At 42.4% G+C, this 19,506-nt stretch overlaps 1 protein-coding gene across 27 annotated transcripts in view; it reads right to left on the bottom strand.

The window, feature by feature from the left end:
* Positions 1–3,578, bottom strand: part of SORBS2 (sorbin and SH3 domain containing 2) — a 235,415-nt gene extending 231,837 nt beyond the window's left edge. For 26 of the 27 annotated variants that reach the window (XM_017862581.1, XM_017862598.1, XM_017862588.1 and 23 more), the window contains exon 1: positions 2,745–3,578. The gene's annotated coding sequence lies outside the window, so the exon portion shown is untranslated. The remainder of the gene's footprint in view (positions 1–2,744) is intronic. The other variant, XM_017862629.1, reaches the window with a different exon arrangement.
* Positions 3,579–19,506: the final 15,928 nt, after the last annotated feature.

The raw sequence follows: 19,506 nt of genomic DNA, 5'->3' as shown, positions 1-19,506 counted from the left end.
AGAAAAATACTATTATCCATCTACTAAAACATTCAAGTTTTGTTTAAAACATACATTGTAAAATTTTCCCTCAGGAAATTTGGATCTATTATAGGACCGTTGTGGCTTTCATGAAATTGGGGTCCTGAAGCCATATTTTCAAAGCAGAAAAATGACAGCCTCATTGTTTTTCGAATGTTTTGCGTTTCTTTGAGAAAAGGCAGTATTAGGACTTTACTTCTAGGTCAAGTGTATGTTTACAGTAACTAACAGGAAAATATTGAAGTCTGAAGTTACCAGTACAATGTCTGAATGCCAAATTCTGGACACTGGACAAAGTGCTTTAGAATCAGAGGCCAGGAAAGCTCTGGAAGGCTGTGAACAGAGACAAATGCAATATGGTACAGTAGACAGAAAGTCAGAAGTAAGATTCAGATACAGCCAAACAGGGTGGGGGACAGTTTGTGGGGGGAGGTCTGAGCTGGACTTGAAGGGCTATGAAAGCAGCTGTCACTGCAGGGGAGGTTTAAAGGAAATGACTCTTCAGGGGGCATTGCATTTGCAAAAACAAAAAAAAAGTCTGATATAGTGTGTTTTGGAAATTCCAGAATATTTGATATTGCCAGAAGAGTTGGAAAGTGGCAGAAAATAAGGGTCTAAAAATAGCCATAAGCAGAGGTGCTAAGTCTTGAAAGATAGAGATTATGTCTCTGAATCTGGTTCTCAAAATTGTTGAATTATTAACCATGTAGATGCGCTATGCAGAATTGAACTTAAAATGCTCATCTTTTTATAGCAAGTCATTTTAAAAGGATACAAACATAGGAAAGAAATTGCACAAGTATAAAGTGTGTGCCATTCTTCCCATGGGCTAAGGGTCTTGTCTCACCTGGTGCCACCATCAAGGCAACAGACGCAGCAGTCAGGTGTGCCCTGGATATTTCTACGCCTCATTCTTCTAAAGGCTCCCCCAAGAAAAATTAATAGGAAATCAGGTGCTTGCTGTAGGTCTTTGCACTGTGTCAATTCTAAGGAATCCTTTGGCAATGTAAAGCTTTGAAGGAAATTAAACTGGAGAGAGATTTTCTCTACCTTTCATTCAGCTCATATAGAATCACTTACTTAGCTGATATTTTTACTCATAGAATTGGACTCAGAATTAAGTCTGTTCATTTAGTTTTCCTTTGAATGTTAAACATAATGAAGTACAAGGCCGTCACCTCACCATTTTATCCCCCATGACCCACATAGGCATACACTTATCATTAAACGTTTGAATGTGGTTCACTCCACTGAGATTCTTAGTCTGTGTCTTTATAGTTTGACTATTTTGACATTTAGAACAAAAGTTTTGAAAACTATTCTCCTATGCTTTAGTATTCTCTTATCGTAGGACATATTAACATTGCTACATCTGTGAAACAGGTGGTTCATGCTCATATCTATCAGTGAAAATTATACTTAAAATTCTAAAGAGACTCTTGTGTCATCCAGATTTTTGAGGAAAAGGTAGCAAATAAAAATAAACTTCTTAGAAGTAGATCTCAGTTACTACTTATTTTAAATTTTGTGGTAGATTCCATCTTTTGGAGATGGGGTTTTATTCAAAGTTTTTGACCAAACATTTTTATTAAATATTTTCAATAGTATTATAAGTGATCTGACATTTTTGGTAACAAAACAACAAAATAACAAAAGAACTGACTTGGGTAAAGCTGAAATGTTGCTGAAACAGAATCTGATCCTTACTTGGTCATTTCCTTACCAGGGATTTTGATTTGACTGACCAGTTTCAGTCCACAGTAATAGCTTTGTTCCTAAGAGACTATAAATCAAGGAAATACTCACTACAAGGCAATTCCTCCTGCAATTCAGGGTCTGTGCTGTTATTATGAAGCAACTGACAGCAAACATTTGCTGCAAGTATGAGCGCACATTTGTATGAGGTGTGTGGCATTTTGGGTTTCACTCTCTCTCTGAAACCTATCTGCTTGTGAGAAAAATTGTGCAAGAAAAGAAGTTTTACTGCCACATACCTCAGCTGTCCTACAACTCAATGCTGAGACTTCACTTCCTTTCTTTCCTTGGATTCTGAGCCGGGGGAGCACAATAGGGGTCTTGTGCTCTGGGCCAGCAAGGCATGCAGATACTCGGAAAGGAGGTGTGAACAGCTTCCAATACCTACACTGTTTGCTTTACAACTACCCCAGCTAAATCAAACAGGACACCAGGACACTCAGTCCAGGGTAAGCAAGTACAAAATCCACTGGCTATTATGACCTACATAGAGAACAGCATTCTTTAATTTAAATGTGTACGCAGGTGTGTTAAGAGTTAAATAAATCATTTACGAGGCTTAAAAAGAAATGCTTCACAATTTATGTGCCACTGCTTTTTCATGTAGTTCTCTGAACACAAGTCAAAGTGCAGGTCACAAAAGAATCCATTGTTCACAAGTGAGAAATGTTGCTGGCTGTGAAGACGGTTCAGAACAAGCGATCGTAGTCTGTTCAAACAGCAAACACTGGTTTTAAACCCCAAAGCATATCGGTAATGTTTTTTATCTTCCAATTGCTAGAACCAAAATTCATTGAAACCACTCTATGTCTCTGATACTATTTTCTAGAAATGTGTGTGTCTGTGTGTGTGTGTGTCTGTGTGTTTGTTTGGTAAATCCAAATCACACAATCAATGTAAACCTTTCAGGCCAAGTTTTGCCCCAGTTATTTTTATGCTGCGCTTTCAAAAAGGTCAAAAAAGCTTACCTCTGTCAGTGCAGTGGGCTGCCCAGAAAGCCCCTTCTCCGCCTCGGCCTCAGCGTGCAGACATATGCCCTGGGAGCCCACAATCTGTTAACAGGAAGCAGGTAAACCCGAGAGCGTCCGCCTGCGTTCCAGTCCAGTGCCCGTCCCAGCACACACCTGCTTTTTCAGACCTGCCGCTCATATGCTACAACCACGCACAGGACCAGCCTTAGCAGAGGGCAACACCCTCCGTTTGGATCCCTCGTTTACAGGGTAAGCAGCTAGGAAGCTGCTGAGATAATATTGCAGGGAAAGCTTTGCCTTCCCAAGACAAAAACCTCTGCTGCTGCCTGATAGCAGATACGCAGCATTATCACTCTGCATTCCACATTCTCCAATCAGCTAATTGGAACAGCAGTCAACAGCCTGTCCAAACGGCAGCTTGCAGGCCTGCGTGGCTGTGATCATTGTATACTAACATGCCCATTGCTTCTCTCTTCCCCGAAGAGATGTATAAAAGAGGCTTCTTCCAGGGTGAAGTTCAGCAGAATATGCCACACTGTTTTCCATAAGTAAAATGGCTGGTCCTCTCAGCACTGCTGCAGACAGCTCATTGGGTTCCACTGGCTTTTCGTAGCCATAGCAACAACCAACAGACAGACTTAGCAAGCATGGCTGATCATGTGCCGCACACCCACACAGCTTGTTAATTTCTTTTCATCAAACTCATCATTTTTTTGAGGAGGGTAGCTTCTGCTATCTTTCTACACATTTCACCGATAGTGGAAGTGCTCTGATTTTTCCGCTCTCCTGAAGAACTCTTTTTTATATGAGCCAGGGCTGTGTATGAAATCGAGGAAGCGAAGCCCTATTAGCGGCTATCCAGGTTAATAACATGCAAATCACTTAAGAGACCCTAACTGGAAGCATTGTCAAACAAGCCCCACCTTCCAGTCACAGAGTGAGTGCGGAGAGCTGCAAATCGGAGAGTTACACTTTTTGTTTTTAAATGATAATCTTAGAGCCATTTAATTGAAACAACACCCTGTGAATTGCTATATAGGGTCAGAATAATAACTAAATCAGGTAGAATATTTTAATAAGATCTTTAAATATCCATTTACTTATGGCTCAACTTATCTGATTACTTTAAGATGCTTTTTATGCAATTTAAAATAGATTAAAAAAAAAATCCTGTTGTTTCTGCTGCAGAAAATGATTCTTTAACTCAATCTCATTTGTAAATTAAAATTCTTTTAAAACTCCAAACCTAATTAAAAATTCTTTGACTTTAAACATTACCTTCAAGGCAAGAATAGTTTTACTTCCTTAGTAAGATGGATCACATTCCACCTGTCCATAAAATTTCACCCCCTCTGGGAATCTACAATGATTAATGTCATGAACAATTTCAATCTTCTGCAAAACCCCCAGCCTTGTCTTCTTTTTCAGGACTGTATCACCAGTCATATTCTATCTGATATATTTCCAAGGCACTGTCCCATTTATTTTTGTTTCTAGCAATCTGTTTGAAATAGTTATGTTAACACTTTGGACTTGTAAATACAGATGTTCTATTTGCTATGTAGTCATTGATTTAGGATTCTGTTAGTATTGCGTTTCCCTACCCATGTTAACACTCCTGCCTTCAGTATTAATTCCCAAATTTTGGCTGCATAGGAATCCTGTGGATGTAGATTTGGGGATGCCCACTCTCCTTCCTCCCCAACCCGACTGACATTAGGTAGGTTTGGGCCACCCAGGGTCAGCATATCCATGCAAGACAAGTGGGTGGTGCTTTCCTGCTTGGGACAGTCCTCATCGCTTGCTTCAGATCGCCTCCAGCCAGCCTACCTTTTCTCACGGAAGTTCCCTTCCCTGAAGTTATTTTGCATTTGCTGTTGCTGACCATGCCCCCTGCCTTCACCCTCAGCCTCCCATTCTACTCTTCACTGCCCACATTTCAGAATCCTGAATTACATGCCATTTTACGCTTCCTTGCCCTGCAGATGCTGCTACTATTAAAAAGCTTCTCAATCTGACTGTTCCTCGCCCCAGCACCATTAACTTCCATCCCAATCTGCCTCCCCTTTTATCTTCCAACACCTGGCCCACACTGACCACCTCGCTAGTGACTCTCCCAGGTGGAGTCTGAGCGACCTCTTCTGTGCCTCCCCTGTACTGGGGTCTACCTCTGCTATTACAGGCCTTGTCACGCCCTGGGACTTCTTAGCAGTTCTCCTTTCATGTCTGGCTCCCAGACTGTTCTGTTTACTCTCTGAAAGCCAATCTGGTCCATGTCTTTTTGCCTTCCATGCTTGGAATATTCTAATTTCTCAATGCCTTTGAATGAGGACCTACAACACTGTATGAATAGGGACTAATGACTGGCTGGGGTGAAATCTGCGTTTTAATTCACGTTTCAATATCACCCATTTGTTGACTTATCACTTCAGAAGAACTTAAGTGATTTTGACAAAATGCTGGCATGTTACAAAAGGGTATCAAGAAAACTCTAGGTGCATTTGATGTTTTAGGGTGGCGTTTGTTTTCATTGTATCTCTGAAAATGTCTTTATACCCTCACACTTGATTGATTGGTTGGCAGGGTATAAGAATCTCTGACCATGGCTCACACCTTTACTCCCAGCACTTTGGGAGGCTGAGGCAGGTGGATCACTTGAGCTCAGGATTTTGAGACTAGCCTGGGCAATAGACCCCATCTCTACAAAAAAAAAAAAAAAAAAAAAAAAAAAAAAAAATCAAACAAACAAACAATTAGCTAGACATGGTGGTGCACGCCGGTGGTCCCAGCTACTCGGGAGGCTGAGGCAGGAGGATTGCTTGAGCCTGGGAGGTCAAGGCTGCAGTGAGCTGAGATCACGCGACTGCACTCCAGCTTGGCAACAGAGGGAGACTCTGTCTCTGTTTTTAGCAGCAAAACAAACAAACAAACAAACAAACAAACAAATCTCTGAAGTCATTTTCCTTTGGAATTTCGAAGGCCTTCATCCTTTTTCTTGTATCTCCTCCTCCCCTATACCTCCAATTACTGCTCCTCCAAAGAGAACTGGAAATCCCCCAGGCATCAGTGAGCCAGAACTGGGAAGCTGGCAGGAACTGAGACGAATCCCTTTCCGCTCTCTGCCCCGTGGTGTGTGTGTTGGCATCTCTACTGGTCTTCACACATCACTCAGCTGCAGCTCTGTTCTTCCAAGGCTCTTGGCTCCTTCACCTGCCCAAAGCCCCTCCTTATAACTTGGGGCACTGAGGCCCATTGGCATTGCTCTGGCCTCAGGCCCTGCCCTAGCCTGGGTCCCTGATGTTTATTCTCCTTCTGAACGTGTTTGTTTTAAAATGTGCTAAATACAGATTTCCAAGAGACAAATACGATTTTTCCAGCCCATCTTTCTGAGTCAAATGAGATACCACCTCTGTGGCCAGCAGCTTTATATGTGGGCTGCTCTGTGCCTTGGTCCACTCAGCTATTACAAGGACACTTGGCATTATCTAGTTTTAACATTTTGCTAACATAACAGGTGCAGAGTAATAGCTCACTATTGTTTTAATTTGTGTTTCTCTAATTACTGACAAATTGAACATCTTTTCATTTTCAATGGTTTTTGGGGTTCCCTCTTCTGTCAATTTTCTGTTCATAGCTTTTCCTGTCTTCTCTGTTGAGATTGTCTTAGTGTGAAATTTTAAACAACATGGTCATAAAGGTATTTTTTATATATTTAAACATTATAATTAAATTTGTGATATTATTAAAGGTTATGAAGACATCCACTGACATATAAAGGGAGCTCTATAATTCACAATGCTAGTTGTTTTGGTTTTTATTATGAAACGAAAATACAGAATATGTGTGAAAATCTGCATTCAAAAATTATGTTCAGTATGAAAGCATAGAATACCACACCATAATATGATTTTCTAAAACAAATATTTGTTTAGAAGGATTTTCAAACAAAGATAATACTATCAGAATACATATACACACACATATATATGCTCTAATAGTATATACACACACACACATATAAATGGAGAGAGAGAGCTGTCTACTTATCCAGCTTCTATTTTATGTTATTCCATATGTACACCTACCCATCAATCAGTCTATCCACCTATCTGTCATCTGTCTATCTTCTACGCAAACACAGATGTGCAAAATGCTAACACCTGATGAACCTGAAGTGAGAATATTTTCAGTTTGTTTTACTCTTATCTCCACTTTTCTATAAGTTTGATTTTTTTTGTTTTCAAGATACAAAGTTTTACAAAATGAAATAAAATGAGAATAAAAGTAGCGTTTAGAACAGACACAGAGTTAAGGTTAAGATTACTTGATGGGGACATAACTATTATCAGAGTTGAAACTGAAGAAGTTGATAAGTGATGGAGTAACTAAAGTGATCACTACTATTATTGCTATCATGAGGAGGCTACTTTGGTAGAGAGCATTGGAAATATTTTTCACTTTCTTGAAATAAGTGTGCTATTTCCCTACATGTACTGCTTCCCTGTATTCTGTTCTTAAACCATTTATTCTCTGGTTCCTATTTTGAAATCCTTATTAGTCTGTTTCCTTAATTCAACAAAATCATCACTGCTTGAAGCACTAGGTTCTCCTCTAGTCACATCTGCTCCTGCAGACTCCACAGCTAGGACCCACCAAAGGATCTGGTCCCTGGCACAACAAAGAAACATGTTGTATGACTTCACTTAGAGACTGGAATTTAAGCATGGTTTGTTTATGAGGTAGCAAAGACTTTTATAAAGCTTAGATTGAATTTTCTAATTCCTAAAGCAAATAAAATAGAATATCCCAAAGGTTATTCCTAAACCTTGCATATTTAGTTACTCTCACAACGATATGAACAATGTCACAATAAGACATTGATGGGACATGTGACAACTGACTTAGGAGGAGGATCGAAGTATCTCAATTAAGCAAATTGGATTTATTTCTATGATTCCAACAGCAAGAAATATACACTGGAAAGCAGACTGACCCACAGGCTACTAATCAAATGCCTTCATATCCCCTGAAGAAGTATGACCCTGACCAGTATCCAGAATGATCTTTATAAATCAGAGGTGCCCAAAACCAAAACAAACCCAGCAGAGTTGAGGGTTTTTGGAAATTCACTTACCAAATGAATTTAAAATGAGAAAATGATTATAGAAAAACAAAACCTTGCCAGAGGGCAAATGATAGGAATGTAAACACCAGCAATACAACACTGTTTAAAAAGCTGGAGACAAAGCCAAACCTATTAACACAAAAGTACTGTGTGTAGCCCATTAGTAGTTACTAGAACCCCCTAGAAGTTCTGTATACTCTCTAGGTTAAGAGGAACAAGGAAAATGTGGCAAGAGGTACAGGAAGAAGTTTCAGGTAGTCCTAAGTCTGGAGAGCTCGGTCTTCACTGGCTAATAATAACAACATTGTTTTAAATATTTCAGGTTTATCAAGCTTTGGGTTTGCAAATGACTATGATTGCAGCAGCTTTCAGGAACTACTTTATCTTAAAATGTGTGTTAATATGTGCCAGTACCAGGTGGGGAAAAAATAATGGTGTTATCCAATAATAACAAAAGAAAAAAAAAAAAAACAGCCCACAATTAACCCCCTCCCACAACCCTGCGAACCAATCCCAAAACACAAATACATCTAGATGTGGCTAAAGAAAAGTACTCCTGGCTTTTATTGAACCTGCAGTGTGAGAGATTCTGCAAGCAACACAGAAAAGACTGCACTTGCTCCCAAGGAATTTGACTGTTTATACTTCAGAATGATAAGCTTAAAAAGCGACCTGTAAAGAGAGGGCTGGCTGCTTTCACGCTCCTGTGAGGGGTCATGCTTTGTTCTTGGAGAGGCACTCTGACCACATTAATAGAGTGTATCTCCCATGACCTTTCCCACTCAGCATTGTGTCCTGTGGCAGCAGTGGCCCCCAGGTACTTCCGGGCAACATGCCACCAAACCCAGTACAGAAAAAGCACCGGGCTCTGCCGTCACGGCATTATTGAATTAGTAACGAAACACACCAGGCTTAGCAAACAAAACCTGGCAAGAAGGATTTTAAAACAAATGCTTCTGGTTTCACCTGAGCCACTGAAACAAATGACGAGGTGCTGGGTGAAACTGGGCAGCTTCTGGAAACTCCGAAGAGGCTCATGCTAACACCCTCAGCTGCCAAATGTGCAAATCTCAGAGAAGTGAAAATTAGCGGGTCACCTTGTGTCCTCTAGAAGTTCTTCTGAAACACATGTTCAGTAAGATTCGTTGATCGAGATAAGAAGATGGGCCTGAGTGATGTATTAATACAATCAGGTACATGTTTTAGAATCCAATAGTCCAATACCAAGTGGAAAATACTGTTGAAAAACAAAAATCCCCAAATCCACACTGGAAATAGTAGATGCTCAGTTAAAGGTCTACCAGTGAGAGTATGCGCAGGTAGGAAAAATAAACTACGCGTACTTGCAGAATATTGGATGGGAGCTATAACCCAGAATGGTAATTATCTTACTAAGCCTGCCCAGGTCAGAATTCAGTGCCTATGTGTTTGTTTCTTTGTTTCTGAGGCAGAATCTAGCTCTGTCACCCAGGCTGGAGCACAGTGGCACAATTTCGGCTCACTGCAATCTCCACCTCCTGGGTTGAAGCGATTCTCCTGCCTCAGCCTCACAAGTAGCTGGGATTAAAGGGGCACGCCACAATGCCCGGCTAAGTTTTTGTATTTTCAGTAGAAATGGAGTTTCACCGTGTTAGCCAAGATGGTCTTGATCTCCTGACCTTGTGATCCGCCTGCCTCGCCCTCCCAAAGTGCTGAGATTACAGGGATGAGCCACTGCGCCTGGCTGCCTATGTTTTCAAAAGTCAGACTCTGGCATCCTAATTGCTGGATCAGTGCCTTGAACTGAGAACATTCTTCTGGACATTTCCTGCATCAAAGGAAGACAATTAATTTTAGAAACATTCCTTGTGAGAGGTCAGGAGATCGAGACCATCCTGGCTAACACGGTGAAACCCCGTCTCTACTAAAATTACAAAAAATTAGCTGGGCGTGGTGGCGGGCGCCTGTAGTCCCAGTTACTCGGGAGGTTGAGGCAGGAGAATGGCGTAAACCCGGGAGGCGGAGCTTGCAGTGAGCTGAGATCGCGCCACTGCACTCCAGCCTGGGCGACAGAGCGAGACTCCATCTCAAACAAAAAAAAAAAAAAAAACAAAGAAAGAAAAAAGAAACATTCCTTGATTCCTTGTGAGGTTTAAAGTAGCATGAAAAATCATTTCACAAACAACTTTCCTATTGGCATAAAGGTAGATTTAAAAAAATTATCTGAGCTGATACCTGAGCTGCCTCTTGGGGGACCCGTTATTCTCTTGGTGTGTGGACTCTTTCCTATATTTTTCCTTCATTAAAGACACGGTTTGCCCCAACGACTGGAAACAAACCCAAGCTGTGTTTCAATTTTTGGTAACACATGAGAAAGTCTTATCACAAGATTAGGATTGACTGCAGAGAAGAGAAAGCTCAAATAACAGGGCTGACACAAGACAGAGGTATCTTTTTCTCTCAGTTGAAGGAGAAATAAGGAGTTCAAGGCTAGTAGAAAATTGGCCTCGTGATTATCAGGACCACAGCTCCTACCCTCTGTTCTGCCATCTTTTGAAACTGGTTTCTATCCTCAAGAATCCTCATGGTCCAGAATGGCTACTTGTGCTCCAGCCATCAGGTCCATGTTCCAGGCAAGAAGAGGAGAGGGAGAACCAAGGGGCACATTTTCCACTGGAGTTGACCTCTTTGAAAGAGCTTTTCCCCACCTCCCACTCAGCACTTCTGCTGATACCTCATTGCATCCTGAGTGATAAGTAAGTCTCAAAAATGTGGTCTTTTCAGCTGGATACCTAGTGGTCCCAGGTAAATCAGTGTTCTACTATTAAGAAACATATTGATAATAGGGAGTGGATAGACAACAAGCTGCCTCTGCCAGCTCGTGTCAGCCTGGGTACAAAGAAAGTACTACTCATTTCTTGACATTGTCACTGAGCCTTTAGTCATGGCTGGTTACCTGTCAGTGCAGGGATCACCCAGGCTGACTCAGTGGGTTGAGGAAGCACCCTTTCTTCATTCCTACATGAGGGTGTCCTCGCCTATCCAGCCACTGTGCTTATCTTCTCAGCACAGGCTCAAAGCATTGCCATCTCTCCTTATACTGGTTTCATATCAATATCTCAAAGTATACTTGTTCATTCACTATGGAACAAATAAATGGTGTGGATTCCAACATTCTGCAATTTGTTAGCTATGTGATATGCAAATTACCTAACGTCTTTGCGCTTCCGTTTCCTCATGAATAAGAAAGGATGATAATATTATCTAATTCTGAGGGTGGCTGTGCCAGTTAAATCATTTAATTAGTATAAAAGGGTATTAGACTTTTTTTTGAATTTTGTATCTTTGATTTATGGTGCAGCCCTGGGTGGGCACAGACCTCTGGGACCTTTTAATACTGTGGGAAACACCCGATGGACATAGACCAGAGCGTCAAAAAGCAACACAAATGTATGTGTGGATCAAAAGAACGGTCCAGACGGTGAGACGCAGCGGGCTTCAGCAAAGGAGAAACAGGAGCTAGTGTCACCAGTGGGAACTTATCTCAGGTTCCCCGGAACTTCACCTGGACAGCTCAAGGCTGTGTGAACAGTCGGCAGGAGGGCTTTTCACTTCTGCCTCCTGCTTCCCTTCCTGGCTGATGTCCTCCCCCACCCTTTAATTTAAATTGGCACCAGTTTCCTATTCTCTTGGTAGCCCCAGTTCTTTCCCTCATTTAACATTTTCACAGAATCTAGTGGGGACTTTATTGACCAAGGGGCTGCCAGGGCAGGGCTGGCCTTCAGAGGAGGGGTGTGGTGTGCCCAAGTCCTGCAGCTGGGGAAGGACTAGGGAGCTGAGGCCACAGAGGGACAGGGACAGAGGCTAGGGAGCAGCGCGCGCAGACACCTTGCCTGCTGGGAAGCGCCTACGGTGGCCTTGCAGACAGCAGACACAGACACAGAGGGCCCTTTAAGAAAAGAGCCACCTTGTTCTTTAAGACTTCTGTAGCAGAGTCCTGGCAGTCCCGGGGCTTCACACGCTGCACGGTTATATTTACTTGTGCTTTTATTTACTTCATCTCTGTCTGTCCTGCGAGATTATAAACTGGAGGGCAGCAGGGATCATTTCTGTTCTGTCTTCACCCTGTTTCCAGGGCTCAGCATCGTACCTGGACTGTGGGTACAGAAGTGCCGAATGAACAAATGGGTGGATGACTGGGCCACGTGAGTCCCAGGTGAACGAATTCTATCTGCCCCCTTAAGGCCATCCCTTGATTCAGTCTGACAAGCATTTCTTCAGCCTGAACTAACCCACGAAGATCCCCATCCAGGGTCAGATTAAAGCACCTGCCCACCTTCTGGGTGGGTGAAACGTGAGGGAATATCAAATAGTGATGTTCCAATGTGATTTGCCCATGCCCTGGGGGCAAGGGGAGCAGAGAGAACAAATAAACAGTCCTGCGCCTCACCAAGGGGCCACAGGCGAGCTGAGCCAAGTGGCTGAAGAGGAGGAGCTGGCCTGCCTGGGAAGCCAGGCACAGGACTTCCAGGTGGAGGAAGTGACAGCTGTGACCGCACAGCGACAGGGAGCAAAGACAGTGCAGGGGAGACCGAGAGGTGGAATGGCACTGAAGCCTGTGTTGTGGCAGGAAGCAGAGGTGAGGTGGACAGGGCAGATGGGTCACTGTCTCTCAGACACCTTGTTCTTCATGGTGAGAACTTTGGACCTTATCTTCCTGGAAATAACAAGCCACCAGTGAGTTGTTTTTTTGTTTGTTTCTTTTTTTGAGATGGAGTCTTACTCTGTCTCCTAGACTGGAGTGCAGTGGCTTGATCTCCACGCACTGCAACCTCCACATCCTGGGTTCAAGGGATTCTCCTACCTCAGCCTCCCGAGTAGCTGGGATTACAGGCGCGTGCCACCACATCCAGCTAATTTTTGTAATTTTAGTAGAGATGGGGGTTTCACCATGTTGACCAGGCTGGTCTTGAACTCCTGACCTCAGGTGATCCGCCCACATCAGCCTTCCAAAGTGCTGGGATTACAAGCATGAGCCACCACACTCAGCCCCACCATAAAGTTACAAAAAAGAACACAGATGTGATCATTCTTGCATTCTAGAAAAGTAGCTCTAGGACCCATTTACCTGGGAAATACGTTTTAATGGAGAAATTCACATGGTTTGATGTTTTGGTCGCTTTTATCACTCGTCACTATTATGCAACATTTCTCAAACACCTTCTCCTGTGCAAGGTATTCATATTCGTTGCCCGAGGAGGTATCAACAAAATGAAGGACTCATAAATTTTAAGACGTACCACTATTATGTTCCACTGAAAAGGAAAAAAACTGCTGCCATTGACATTGTAACACTATGTTATTTTTTAAGTCATTTGTTGGAAGAGATCTTTCAAATGTATTGAGATTAAATTTCATCCTCTATCACTCTGTGTATAGAAAAAAGAAAGTGAAATTAGCTGGTTACAATATTCTTAAAATTCTTCACCTTCAGTGTTCAGCTCTTCTGAATGACATTAACATTTAGGGTTTGACAGTCATCCTTATGTAGTGTTTCCCCAGTTGGGTGTGCATCAGGATCACCAGGAAAAGTGGAGGAAATGGAGGCCCGGGCATTACACAGTTCCAACAAGCCTGGAGCTCTGTATTCCTTGTTGGTAACCGAAAGATCCTAAGACCCCCAAAGAGGAGGAAAGGCTGCCCAGCACATCAGGACAGATGGCTCAGCAGCGCTTCTGAAGTGAGTGTCGGCTTCTGTTTTCAGTATTTTTTGTATTCAGTGAGTTTTCACAGACATGCATATGACAAGGCTGACACAACTGCCATGTGCCTGGCACAGACATTGTTTCTGGGATATTAGAAAAGAAATACGATGGGACCTTTAAAAAATATACAAGAAGTATATTAATGATAATAACTTGACTTCTGTGATCAGGGACTAAGTAAGTAGATTGTGGCACATCCACACCATGGGAGACACTCAGTGTTGGAAAGTCATTATGTAGAATGATATTTTCCACAGGCTGTTCCAGGACAGGCTGTTCTACAAGGGCACCACAGGCAAAACAAGGTTGGGAAATCCTGCAAACCATGCCCCTCGCCTAGAGTTTCAGAGTGCGCTCAGCATTCTGAAAGTTCTGAGAACGCTGGGAGTATAGTGATTTTACGTTTTAACCTAGAATTTTCCAATTATGGCATTAAAGAAAAGGAAAATAAAAACTCGAGACCCCAGTTCATGATGCCAAAGGAAAAAATTAAGCTGAAAGCTGAGTCATGCAGGAAGCTGCCTTTCCTTTTGTTCCTAAGCAGAAGCTACAGATAGAAGGTTCGATATCTCCACAGGTAGCTACTCTGTGTTCGCTTTATCTTATGTGAAGTGCCGATTTACGGAGTGTCAGAGGATTGCGTATTGACTCTTCCCCTGCCTGCTCCTTTTCTCTTGCAACACATAGATTCAGTGATGTGACCACACCTTCCTTCTTTCCCTTCTAGTCCCCTTTACCCCTTTAAATACTGAAGCCCTCAAAACCATCTTTGGAGAAAGGCATGTCTCCCAGGCATGTCCTTAACCTTGGCAAAATAAGCTTCTAAATTGATTGAGACCTATCTCAGACATTTTTGGTTTACAATGTTCACATTATATTTTAAATAAACAGCAACAACAATAAGCCCATAAAAATGTATGGTGGCACCTTTCCATTTTGTAAGTAAAATTTTGGATATATAGTCATAGGAAAAAGACAGTAAGGAGGTACACTCAACAATAACAATGCTTAATAATGAGGGCTTGAGTTACATATAAATTTTCTTTGGTTTACTTGTATATTCTTCAATGAATTGACACCTTTTCTGAAAGAAAACAGTTATTAAAAATAGCAATAGTAAACTGACTTTATGAAAAGTCAAAGAAAGATTTAAGTTTTCCTGATATGTTCTGTGGAAGAAGCTTTGATGAATATTAAAAAAAAAAATCAGTGAGAAGATGGAGACTTGTTTTATGAAACTTCTCAATTTCCATGAGACAGGAAAAAAAGTGTTATTAGTCACAAATTATAGTAAGAGCAAAGAAGAACGGAATAAATTTGGCATCATGTGTGATTTTTATTTGGTCTTTTCCAAGGCCATGCATGCATGAAATAGAACATTTTCAATAGACAAGTCAGGCTGGTTTGTCTGTGGTTCGATATTAAGGCCAAGCAGAGAAGTCAGCTGATTGGATCTCAGGAATCTGTGAAGCTACTAAGAGAAGTCACCTTAAAGAGAGCAGCTGATACCGTAGCTCAGGGTAGGAATACTTCTTACAAGTTAGGTCATCTTGGGCAACCTACTTAAATCTCAGGATCCTCATTTTTTGTATTAAAATGGCCATGTTTACTGCATTTGTTCCCTGGGGCTGTCATAGCAAAGTACCCCAAACTGGGTGGCTTAAAACAACAGATATTTTTCTCACAGTCCTGGAGGCCAGAAGTCAGCAGATGAGGTGTGGGCAGCGCCATGCTCTCTCCGAAGGCTCCGGGGAGGAGCCTTCCTTGCTTCTCACCAGCCCCTGGCTGCTGCCAGCAATCTTGGTGTTTCCTGACTTGGCTTGTGGCAGTGTAACCCCAGTCTCTGCCTCCGTCTGCAAGCACATCTTCCCGTGTGTGTCTGTGTCCAGACTTCTCTTTTCTTATATGGACAGGAGTCATTGAATGGGGGCCCACCTTAATCCCTGTGACCCCATCTTGCCTTGCTACATCTGCAATGACCCGATTTCCAAATAAGGTCACATTCACAAGTCCTGGGCCAGGACTTCAAAGTATGTTTTGAGAGGACACAATTCAACCCATGGCAGTTATGGGGTTGCAGCTATTATGCTTTTTGAGAAAAAACTGTTGCTCCCTGTGCAGTTGGGTCTGTGAAAAACCAACGCAGGGACAACTCAGCTGAACTCAATGCACACATCAAGGAATTCCCAGGGTGCTGGTGGAAAAGATCAATTAAACTGCATCTCTGGATGCTTTTTTCTTTCTTTTTTTACTGAATTGGCAGAAAGACTCCTCTGCTGGATTTAGAGTGAATCTACCATTATAAAGTTGAATCAACAACAACAAAAAGGGATAGGTGTAATATGTTGAAAAGATTCTACCAAATCTCCTCCAGACTGATAGCTCTTTTTAGAATCTTCCAGAGTAACATCTCCCAACCCACACTCTCATGCCAAAGTGCATCCTGGGCCCACATGGGTGGCAGGCAGGCTGATCCCTACACATGGTTTCTGAGATTGATTGGGGGCTTCCAGGTTCTCCTCAGCCATCAGTTTCTGAGAGGACCACATGGGGTTTCATTGCATCTCCAAATACAGGCATTGCTTCTTAATCAGGCTCTCCACGATTCTGCACCCTCCCCTGGGTGTAGGTCAGGCCCTTGCGGCAGCTTCAGACCACCAGTCATCTAAAGCAGTTATTGCAGCTTTCAAAGGCCTAAAATCTCAGAGAATTATTAGGCACATGGAGAACATCTTTATTTATTTGTTCACTTTGTTCTGTTTTTTTCTGTACTGAGTATCAAATTTATAATTTCAAAACAGTGTAATAACAGTCAATGTAATTTATTTAGCAGATTACTATGTGCCAGGCACTAGCTACAAATTTTAGAAATATTAAATCTGTTCCTTACAGAAAACCTGCCAAGCAGGAATTATTTTTATTTGACAGATGAGAAATTAGGCTTAAAAAATGTATGACTTCCAAGGTTAAAGAATCGCCTGATTTTAATACTATGCAGAATTTCTTACTTCAGCACTGTTTTAATGAATTGTCTGTAAAAGTACAAACTCCTGTTTGTTTTATTTGGATCAGATTCCTGAAAGTCGATCAGAAGGAAATGGTGATGTTCCCAGCATTTTTGTTATTTTATTTTGCTATTGATCTAGGATAAATCATTTTGATCCTTTTTGCTATAGTTCCTGTATCTCAGAATAATGGTATTATGTTTTTTGTTGTTCTCAGGTCCTGTGTACAGGCCTGTGGGAGGGGAGAACGCATTATCATGATCTGGAGGCTAGATGACTTGATTAGCAGCACTACCACTTGAAAATCTAACTACAGAGTCGCTCCTGAGTTTAATGAAACAGTTTTTGTTTCCAGATGTTCTTTACATTGGGCCTAAGTCCACTGTGAAGAAAAGAAGAATGGTTTTGATTTTCTCAGTTGCAATGACCTAGTTGCTCAAGACTTCCTCACTCAGTGGCTATAGACTATCTTCACCTGAAACTCCTACAAAGTGAACCATCCCAGGTCACCCTGGGGAGTCTTTCTGCGGCTAAACAAGCTGGCCTGAAAGCATTTAGGGCCCATAGCTTACCAAGCCAAACAAGAACTCCATTCAAGCAAAATCTAAGTGGAGAAGCATCGTTTCAGTCAGCCACATTTTAACCAGTGACACCTCATCAAATGTGGACTCAGACAAAATATTTTAAAATTCATTTTGCCACATCAATGCATTTATATCGTAGCCAACATCCCTCAGAGCTCACGTGCTCTGCAGAAGTAGGGGGATTTTCTCCACAGTTTTTCTTCATATTGAGAACTAGGTGGAAATGTTTTCACTCAGAGTGGCCCCTCGGGCACCCTCACCTATCTGAGGTACCTACACTTACCAACCACTTCTACCTGTTATTCAAGCTACCCTGGTCTACGATCAACGCAAATCCAGGACCTGAGCAGAGCCTATCAGCATGTCATGGAACTCTTTCTTGAGTTGTCTTCTGAATCTTTTCTTTTTTCTTTGCCCTGTGCATTATTCATAAACAAGTCATCCTGGTCTCTAAATAGAACAAGTTGGTCCTGGGAGCTGGTGAGGATATGCAAATGCACTGCAAGACATTCTTCAGGATATCTGAAATCATGATTACCTTGCAAAATCAGCACCATCAGTGTATACTGTTTGTTTCTCTATTTTCCCCTGATCCACTGGGTCAGTAGGAAAATAATGGAAGGAGAAGGGGCCAATGAAATCACACTAATTTATTCAACAAATGCTTTTACTGACTTCTGTGAGGTATACGGCACTGTAATCAGGTGAAATAACAGGAAAATGGGAACCAGAAGACAGGATTTACTGTAAAATTGATCCCTAATGATGTGACCATGAGCAAATTCCTGACTTTATGTCCCTCAGTTGTTTTATTTGTAGATTGGGAGTGATTTAGGCCTCTGCCCAATCCAAGCTATTACGAGGATCAAATGAATCTTCTTACTTGCTAGTATGAAGGACAATGCAAATGAAATGCAGTGGTTTTCCTCCTCCACTGCTACCACTGTACCCCACCCCGACTATGTCATCATCATCACCACCATCATCATCACCACCACCATCACCATCATCACCTCCATCATCATCACCTCCATCATCATCATCATCACCATCATCATCATCACCTCCATCATCATCATCACCTCCATCATCATCATCACTACCATCATCATCATCCCATCGGGCCTCCATGCATCATCATCAACGCACATCAACACTCATCATCCACACCGCACTCATCCACCACACATCATCATCAGCCACCCTCTCTCATCACCACGCTCATCATCATCACCTCCATCATCCATCATCAACCTCCACTCATCATCGTTACCTCCATCATCATCACCACATCATCATCGCCTCCATCATGCGATCATCATCACGGCCACAATCAACATCACTCATCACCACCTAAGCCATCATCCACCCACATCAAACACCAACCACCACCATCATCATCATCACCACCACCATCATCATCACCTCCATCATCACCACCATCATCACCATCACCTCCATCATCATCACCACCACCACCATCATCACCTCCATCATCATCACCACCACCATTATCATCATCACCTCCACCATCATCATCACCACCATCACCACCATCATCACCATCACCACCATCATCACCATCATCATCATCATCCTCTGCATTAGGTTGGTTCTCTGGAAACACAGTAAGGAGGGGATTTACTGAAGGGGCTTTGGGGATATGTCCTTAGTTATCATATCTGTAAGGGAGCAGGAGAGGAAAAATTGGACAAAGGGAGAAGGTGAACTTTGATAAAGCTTCAGCAGAAGCCACAGGATGCTATGGTGCTGAGATAACACCTTCTAGTTGTCCCAAAGGAAGACAAAGAGCCTGGACCTTGGGAGCCCTGCATCCACCCACTGCCTGCAGGCTGCCCACACTGGGAGAGGCAGAACCGGGGGAGATCATTCTTGGAGACAGAGTCACTTGTGAGCCCTCAGCAATGCACACTCTGAGGGCTGGGTGAGTGAACACCTTGGTTCTGAAGGGCAGAGATGAGGGATTGTAACATCCACTAAAATCATCAACATCATCATCATCATCATCATCATGGGCTTGAAATGGCCTTCAAGAAATCCTTGAAGGCTCCTGCTCATTTCATTTCTCTTCTATAACACAACGAAGAAAGAAAAGATAGAGTTTCCCTGACAGATAGCACAAAATTAAAAATATTAGAGCTTAACCTCAGGGAAGGCAGGGAACCATGGCCCACCCACCAATCACAGCAACACCAGATCCTAAATGGCCCAAGTGGCAGACATTGTACATCAATTCCATATCAAATATCCCTCCTGCCCACATTAACTACCCCTCTACTG

The sequence above is a fragment of the Rhinopithecus bieti genome, unplaced genomic scaffold (assembly GCF_001698545.2).
Source record: "Rhinopithecus bieti isolate Rb0 unplaced genomic scaffold, ASM169854v2 scaffold_56174, whole genome shotgun sequence".
NCBI lineage: Eukaryota > Metazoa > Chordata > Mammalia > Primates > Cercopithecidae > Rhinopithecus > Rhinopithecus bieti.
This window is presented reverse-complemented; position numbering and strand designations above follow the sequence as displayed.